Source organism: Tupaia chinensis, unplaced genomic scaffold (assembly GCF_000334495.1).
Source record: "Tupaia chinensis unplaced genomic scaffold, TupChi_1.0 Scaffold000027_1, whole genome shotgun sequence".
NCBI classification, from domain to species: domain Eukaryota; kingdom Metazoa; phylum Chordata; class Mammalia; order Scandentia; family Tupaiidae; genus Tupaia; species Tupaia belangeri.
In genome coordinates, this window is record NW_006159457.1 from 797,309 (window position 1) to 806,472 (window position 9,164).

At 35.6% G+C, this 9,164-nt stretch overlaps 1 pseudogene; it reads left to right on the forward strand.

Annotated features, from left to right (window-relative positions):
- The first annotated feature begins 7,055 nt into the window (after nt 1-7,055).
- On the forward strand, nt 7,056-7,559 carry LOC102476659 (single-stranded DNA-binding protein, mitochondrial pseudogene; annotated as a pseudogene).
- Nucleotides 7,560-9,164: the final 1,605 nt, after the last annotated feature.

Below are 9,164 nucleotides of genomic sequence, written 5' to 3' on the forward strand. Positions count from 1 at the left end.
TCATCATGACTTCTCCAACCACCACATACATGATAAATTTTCCTACTTTTAATTTCTTCAAATTTGACTAACTCCAAATTTATTTGTCAATCCACGACTTTAAATAATTTTCTCACAAGATGATATATAGCCTTTATGTCTGTGGTAAAATGTATGAAAAATAGGTGTCAAAATTTGGAGTCTCAGGTGGTGGTACAGTGGTAACCTAACCAGGTCCACATAGGAGAGGTCTGAGGTTCCCATCCCAGGATCTCCCTGAGCACACAGGACACATATTTGTGTGCCCATGATTTGGGGTAGCTGAGATTAGAGGCTGATCATGGCATGAATATCCTCTTGTGGATCTCTAAATAAACAGACAAACTTTTAAAAAATAGCATCTTTTGGATCTTTTTTCCATAAGTAATTTCTCATAGAACTTCTTTTCCAGTCTCTTCACTTTGGTGAATTTCAATCATGCAAATTATCATTGCATTTGCGGTCTTAGAGGATGTCGCAGGTAATTGAGAAGGTCACCAGGATATTAAAACTTATGTAAGTAGACATAGCAATGCAAAGTAGGAGTCTACATTTTAAAAATTGTCCACTTTTCTGTTTATCCATGGAGCTGTCTTTGGCTGATGACAACTTATTTTTATAATGCCTGAGGCTGCTCAAATGTGAGGAAGATTTTGCCATGACATCTGTTCCTTATGGAAAATGAAGTCAGTCTAATGATTTTATGTTATGCAATCACACCGTTTAATATATTGAGAATGGAGAATTTTAACCAATTCAACTCACAACAAATTGCAAGTAATTATTTCATTTCATTTTGTATCCCAATTGAGCAGATGTATCAGAAGGAAGAGTGCTCTGCATGAGGTAGAAAATCAGGACAAACACAATTAATACACCAGATATGTTACTACACTGACAAACAGCAGCAGAGCGGATGAGAGAGTTTTGTCAGAGTCATGTCACAAAAAATAAAATTATAAATGCAGGTCTTTTTTTGTTTCTCTTTAACTTCAGGGCACAGATTAATATTTAAGAAGAGTAAATGACAATAGAACAAAACAGTTTTCATTATAAAATTTTCAAGATGCAAAGTCACTTTTTGGGGAAAATAACTTATTAAAAGTGTCTATATTTAGTTAGACACAATTTAAATTTGTGTTCTAGAAGTGTGTTATACAAAACAAAAGTCACAGACCACATATAACTAATGAGCACTTGAAATATGGCTAGTGTAACTAAGGAACTGATTTTTTTTGTTGTTTTTGAGAGCTTTTTGCTATAGGGTATGCGTGCTCGACAGACAGACAGAGACAGAGAGACGGAAAGAAGCAAGAAATCACCTCCCAGCAGGGATGGCCATGCTGCAATCTCTTCTCCTTTCTCCTCTCAGGATCCTGGTCACTCAACCACATGCAACCGGTGTGAGTTTAAGCCACCAGGTCTGGGACTTGAATCGTGGTCTATTACCTGAGAGTTCAGCGACATAGCCATTACACTAACTGCTGGACCCAGGAACTGATTTTTTTTAAGTTTATCATTTATTTCTTCAGAGAGAGACAGAGAGAGAGTGAGAGAGAGATTGAGAGAGGTGTCTGTCACAGGGTCTTCATGCCATAGTATGCCTACTCCCAGCCTCAATTGACCAGGACCGTGGGCACGTTCCACCATCTGGCCTTGGGTTTTTGAATTTAATTTATATTTAATTAGTTTAAATTTAAAAATGGTTACTTTATTCAGTAACTGGAAAGTGTTTAAGTATGTTTGGAAAAACTTGAGATTATTAATCTACTTTTGACTTTTCATTTTATGATATCTATATACAGATAATTTATTTCTGATAAAGTTAAATTATAGGAATTGAAATACGTAAAGGACTTAGTACTAAGAAAATAATGTAAAATATCTTATAAACAATGTTGTATTGATTACAGGTTGAATATAGATCTCCCTAAATATACCTAGGGATTGTTTCCATGACCTCCCTTCCATAACAGATACCAAAATCCACAGACACTCAAATCCCTTACAGTGGGCCATCTGTATCCTTGTCTTATATATCCACAAATGCAGAGGAAATTTGATCTATAGTTGGTTGACTCCATGAATGTGGAATCTACAAATACAAAGTGCTGGGTATAATATTTTGGTTCTTTTAGATTAGTCAGCATTCATGATTATAACATGTATCTATTAACACTTAATAGGAAATAAACATGTATGACATAATTTATCGAAGGTAATTTATATTTGACTTTCAGAAAATATTTACTGTAATTTACTATTTACATCTATTCATTACACAGACATGTAGGATATAGAATGGTCTTTAGAAGCATGTATATGATGTGTAACTAGCAAATTGAAGAGATAAACATATTCAACACCTTCAACATTTAACATTTCAAACTTACTCCACTGGTTGTTCTGGAAGTATGAACTCAATTGTCTATGACATCTTTACTGGAAAACACAGTTCTAAAGAAAACAGATCGATTAAAAATTGAACCACAGAAAATTTCACCAATTAGTTAGGATGGACTTTTAAAAATCTTAACATGGCTAATGAAAAAAGAATTTTTAATTTCTATATAGAAGACTGGCATATAGTAGTTTAAAATCTGAAAAGATCTGTGTTATCAGTCATCAATCCAGTTAGAGAGAGGTGAAACAGTACATAACAACAGGTCATTAGGAAGAGAGAGGAAAAGAAAACATTTGCTCACTCATTGTAAGTTCTTGTGAGGCCACAGTACTGTTCTGTCCATAAAGAAGTCCTTGAAAAAGCAAACCAAAATTGGAAACATGATTAAAAGTGAAGACAGTAAAGTCAGTGATTTATTGATGTATAGGCTTTACAAAGTTCTTGATTTTAGCCTTGTTTTTTAAAAAGGATTTATTTTATTTAATTTCATTTATTATTGTTATTAAGTTTAATTTGACCAGAGAAAGAGAAAGAAAGCAAGCCAACAGGTCCAGAACATGTACCACGGTCAGCCATGAGGAAGTCCAGCACACGAAGCACCACACCACCTCCCAGTCCCAAATTTTAGCCTACTTTAAATTCATTCTCAAGAAAGCCTCAGTTACTTGTAACATTTTAGACTTTTTCTCTGTTATTTACTTTTATGCAATGAGTAAAATTATAATAAATATATAAATTTAAAGCTGTGGAGACACCTGTCTATCAAATAATCAGTGAATTTATACTTATATCTGCTTGTGTCTAAGATAGATAAATCTGCATTTGTAGGCTTTTAGTTGGGAGATTTAATCCTGATAATGAATTTCATTATTGATATGTGGTCTTACCCTTTTTTTTTTTTTCTTTTCTAATTGTTTTGTCTTCTCTTCTATTTATTTCCTTTTAGTTTTCCTGGTGTAGTATCCCCTTAAGTAATTCATGAAGAGCTGGTTTAGTTTTGGTGAGTTCCTTCAGCATTTGTTTATCTGCAAGTGGTTCCCTTTCTCCTTCCTGTTTGAAGGATAATCTTTCTGAGTATAGTACTCTCAGCTAATTCTTTCAGTTTTATTATATATACATATATATACACACTCATATAGATATAATACACACACACATATATATAATACACACATCCATATGCATACACATATATATATACATATATATATATATATACACACACACACCTCTGTATATATATAATTTTAATTTCTTTTATACACTCAATCACCTATGTCTCTTAGCTTGTACAGTGAATATTCCAACAGGCATATATTTCTCACCAATCCAGTTGGGAATACTATACACATCATCCTTAACAGACAATAACACATCTCTCTGTCCCATAAATGCCCTGCCCCTCCATTTCTCTCTACAGTGTCCCTCCTCAGTCTCTCCTCCTTCACCTACCCTCTTCCCACACTGTATCTAGTATTTATAACCATTTTCTATGTTTCTATATCATCATTCAAAATATGACTTCCCATTATTTCATTGCATGCATTGTTTCAGTTGAGAAATTTGATGCTAATCTAACGATGAAAACTTTGTAAATAATGTAGTATTTCTCTCTTGCATTTTCAGAATATTGTCTGTCTTAGATTTTTTTTCCAATTTGACTATGATGTGCCTTGGAGAGGATCTTCTTATGACGTATCTATTTGATGTCCTTGGTATTTCCTGGCTTTAGATATTACTTGCCTCTCTAAATTTCGAAAATTTTCTGTTAATATATCATGAAAGGTATTCTCTATGCTTTTACCTGTCTGTCTGCATTCTGGAATACCTGTAATGTGGTTATTTAGCTTTTTAATGGTGTCTAGGATTTCCTATATGTTGTCCTGATTTTTAACGGTTATTCTTCTATTCTTTTCAGTTTCTTGGACTAAATTGGAGGTTTTGTTTTCAAGGTGAGAAATTCTTTTTTTTTCTGCATGATCTAATCTGCCGCTGGCTCTTTCAAGGGAGTTTTTGACTCCTTGCGTTGTATTCTTTATCTCCAGGAGTTCTATTTGATTTTTTTTTTTAGTGTGTCTATCTCCTTATAGAGTTGTTCCTTCAAAATATGGAAGGATTTTCTAATTTTCTAATCTGGAATTGATTGTCTGTTTTCTCTTGAATATTACAATGAATATTTCAAATTATTTTTCTGGCATTTCTGAGATCTCGTGTATTTTATCTATTATTGGTGAGGAGTTATTATGTTCCTTGTAGGGGAGTAGTTCCTGATTTTCCCCCTATTTCTTGGGACTCTCCTTTGATTTGTAGTCATCTGGTGAATAGTTTCTTATTTTCCCCCTATTTCTTGGACTCTCCTTTGATTTGTAGTCATCTGGTGATATGACTTCCTGCTTCTTTGGAATATGTTTCTATCACCATTGCTCCTGCCTTTCCCTATGGTGTGCATTAGCTCTGTTCTAGTTTCCCTCCTCTACTGTGGGTGGGGGTGTGGAATACAGAGTGGGAGATTGGGGTTCAGATTTTCAGATGGGAGTTTCTCTCCTGTCACTGCTGGAGGGGCTGTGGGAAGAGAATGTCTCCAGTCTCCTGTCTTTAGGTATTTGATTCCTGTATATCCAAATGTTTCTGCTCCCACTGTGGCTAGAGGTTGAGCTTGACAGATAGGAGGTAAGGTAGTAGACACTTTTCCCTGCAGGCAGCATGAGCCAGAGCAGCCTCCCCTCATCCCAATAACTGCAGGCTGGGTGGGGGTCCCTGCTGATGAGCTCAGGCCCAATGACCTGGGCCTCCTCATTGCTCCTGGATAGGTGAGGGCCAGAACAGTGTCAGTACATGTGGGGCAGCAGCTTCTACCTCTTATCTCTCTCTGTTTCACTTTTTTAAATGTAGATGAGAACCTTTATCTATATAACATGCATTATACTTTTATTGGACAACACTGTTCTAAATCATGTCTGATACATATCTTATACTTAAAACCAGTTTTTGTCCTTCCCTCCTTCTCTTCTTCTCCCCCTTTCCTTTTTGAACTTAATTATAAAATATTGAAAAATATTGAAAAAGAATAATCTGTACTTTAATTTCCTTTACATTTATTACTGCCTCCTCAACCCCTTCACACAACTGAAAGCGTGCTGCATATAATGACAGGCATGTATATGCGTATTTACATGTGACTAAGTTTTAATTTTATGATATAATAAGAAAATGAAAAAACAAATCTTGTACAAATCTTTAACCTAATAAATATTCCCTTCTCCCAATTAAACTCATTTGGAGAAATTATTATTAATGTCATCATTAAATTGATGTTTTAAATGTAATTCCAATACTTTTAATCTTGTCTCCAATATGCCAATATTAGTGAAATGTACATAGATGTCTACCCATTCCCAAGTATATCAAACCCTTACAATCTCACATTTCTACCTACCCGTCAAGTTGTTGAGTCAGGAAGGGAACAATCTCTTCCTTTAAAATCTTAATTTAGCAATTTTATTTTTGTTCAACTATTGTAATATTGGCTCTTTTTTGTAGCAGAGTTCTGGAATTTTAGTACATCTGTAGATGCTGTTGTTAACAGTACAATCAAATCCCAGAATGGTAATACCACCAATAAAAATCCTCCTTGTTACCCCTTTCTTGTCACACATGCAATACGTCTATAACACTTGAAAAAAGCAGATCTATTCTCTAATATTATCATTTTGTCTTTTTCTACAACTAAATATAAATAGACTAACTCAATATATAATCATTTGAATGGGGCTTTTGTTTTTAGTATAATGTCTCAGAGATCCATTCAGGTTGTTTTATGAATAAGTAACTTATTGACTTTAATTCCTAAGTCGTATTTCATTCTGTGGTTATACCATATTTGGTTATCTGTTCACCCATGGGATATTTATTTTCTAGTTTGGGACAATTAGGAATAAATAATTTATTATAAAGTTAAACATACATTTATCTTATGATGGGAGTTTCCCTATGGGATATTTACACTACAGAATAAACTTTATGTCTATTCAAAAAAAATACGCACAGATTATTTTATTTCCAAATGTCTACCAATGTCTTCCCTATCTTTCAGTTATTTCTTTCTAGTACGATTTCAGTATAAATGAATGGCATCTCAGGTATGCTTTCAATCCTTTTACAGTTGTTAAGTTTTATTTTCTGACTAGAATATGCTCTGTGTATGTGAATGGATCATGTTCACCTGAGAAGAAATGCACAATCTGCTGCTGCCAGCTGGGCTATTCGATAGGTCCCAGTAAGAACCTTTACGTGATAGCACTGTTCGGCACTTTTATACCTTACTCAGTTCTGTTTACTCTGTCTATCTATGACTGAAAAAGGAGTGCTGGCATCTTGGTTTGTAACTGTGAACTTATCTATTTCTCATTTCATCCTGTCAGTTTCTGTTTCACATCCTTTTTTTTATTGGATGTATGCATATTTAGGTGCTATGTATTTTTGGTAATTGTTTTGAGTTGTTGGGAAAGTCATTATGCATTTTTGCATAGGAAAACAGAAAAATATACCATACATTTCCTGGAAACCTAGTATGTTTTCCTTGTTTCCTTCTGAAAGTATGTCTTTATGTGAAGAATTTTGTTGGGGTTGGAGGCTGTCGGGGCTAGAGCGTCAGGAAAGACTTAAAGATTAGATTGTAAGACAAGAGAATAGAAGTCATGTTTCGAAGACCTGTATTACAGGAACTTCATCAGTTTGTAAGACATGAATCTGAAATAGCTAGCAGTTTGATTCTTGAAAGATCTCTGAATCGTGTGCTTGGGCGAGTGGGTCAGGACCCTGTCATGAGACAGGTGGAAGGAAAAAATCCAGTCACAATATTTTCTTCGGCAACAAATGAGATGTGGAGATCAGGGGAAAATGAAGTGTACCAAATGGGTGATGTCAGTCAAAAGACAATGTGGCACAGAATATCAGTATTCCGGCCCAGTCTCAGATGTGGCATATCAGTATGTGAAAAAGGGGTCTCGAATTTATGTGGAAGGCAAAGTAGACTATGATAAAATAACGTGAGACGGCAGGCAACAACAATCATAGCTGATAACATTATATTTCTGAGTGACCAGACCAAAGAGAAGGTGTAGAATGGATGATTCTCCTTTGGTCATTGCTTGGTACAGTCTCATTTCCAAATCATGTATAGTCTTTATAATTTCTGAGGAAAAGAATTAAAGTACTATTTTTATATATAAAAAAAAAAAATTGTTGAGCTTTTTTTTTCTCTAGAGCACAGAGCTTGCCAGAGAGACAGAGAGAGACAAAGAGACAGAAAGCAAGAAATCAGACCCAAGGGTGGATGGCCATGCTGCAATCCCTTCTCTTTCATTCTCCCCTAGGGATTTTGGGCATGCACATACAGGTGCTTTGTGTGATTTTCAAGCTGACAAGTATAGGATTTGAACTGCAGTTGGCCACATGGGAATCCAATGCCTTAAACACTGCTCCAACTGCTAGGCCTGTTTAGCAATTTTTTTAAGATCAGATGTGTTAAAATCAGATTCTCATTTTTTTTTTTCTGAGAATGTCTGTATTTTTATCACCACTCTTTATAGGTGTTTTTAATAGATAGAGAATTCAGGCTATTCTTTTGATGCAGCACTTCCTTCTGTTCTTCATACTTTCTGAAATGAAATCCACAGTCCTTCCAATTGTTTTTCCTCACTAGCGATGTGTCATTTTTCTCTGGGTGCTTTTTCAAAAATATTATTTATTTATTTACCTCTTCTGTGAATATGAGAGAGAAAGAGAGAGAGAGAGAACCCCTAACAGACTCTTGACATCACAATCCACCTCCAACTTCAGCCAGCCCTGGATTAAGGGACACTCACACCTGACATACTCAGGCAAGTGTCCAGACTTGAACTAGGAATCCTCCCATCTTCCCAAGAAAGTGGAACACCTTCCCAGTGCCATCACTTTTCTCTATTTTCTGGGTGAAGTTTGTCTTACTAAGAGATTTTTATCATAGGGTGCATGTGCTCACACACAAGTGCCTGCAGGTCTGGGACTCAAACTGCGGTCAGCACATGGTAGTCTAGCGCCTTAACTACTACACCATCCTGCTGCCCCAGTCATCTGAATTTTTATATTCTTCGTTCATGATGTTTGCTGGTGGACTTGGGAAATAGTGAAATAATTCTTCGGAACTTCCCAACATCTGTGCCATTTAATTGTTGGTGTCAGCCAATCATCTATTTCCGTGTTTGAGAGTTTCCTTGTTCTTTTCCTGAGTAACTTTGTTTTATATCCTGCACACTTTCATTATTGTGACACAGATCTCTACGTCTTAACTAAATTCTGAGCAAGGTTTTGACTTTTTAAGAACTTAGCAGGCAATATACCTGATTTATTTCACGACACAGCTTCCAAGAACCGGTCTGCTGTGGGATGTGCTTTCAATGTCAGTATATTTGGTCAAATCCTGTGCATTGTTTTGAGATCTATCTTGGCTGTGCACTCATTAACTTGAGTCCTTGGTCAGTCCTCCAGGTCTTTAGCATGTTGATTCAGAGGAAATTCATGCATGTAAAGGCTGAGATGAAACTAGTAGTTCATACACTATCTTATGGGTTTATTTCTGGTTTTCCTGCCTCTGTGTGATTTCCTAGTTACTTTACAACTCTCAGGTGCCTCTTTTCTGGCCGTATGAGGACAGAAAAAGAAAAACACCATCATCATATGGTTTTTGCTCCTCTGAGTTCCC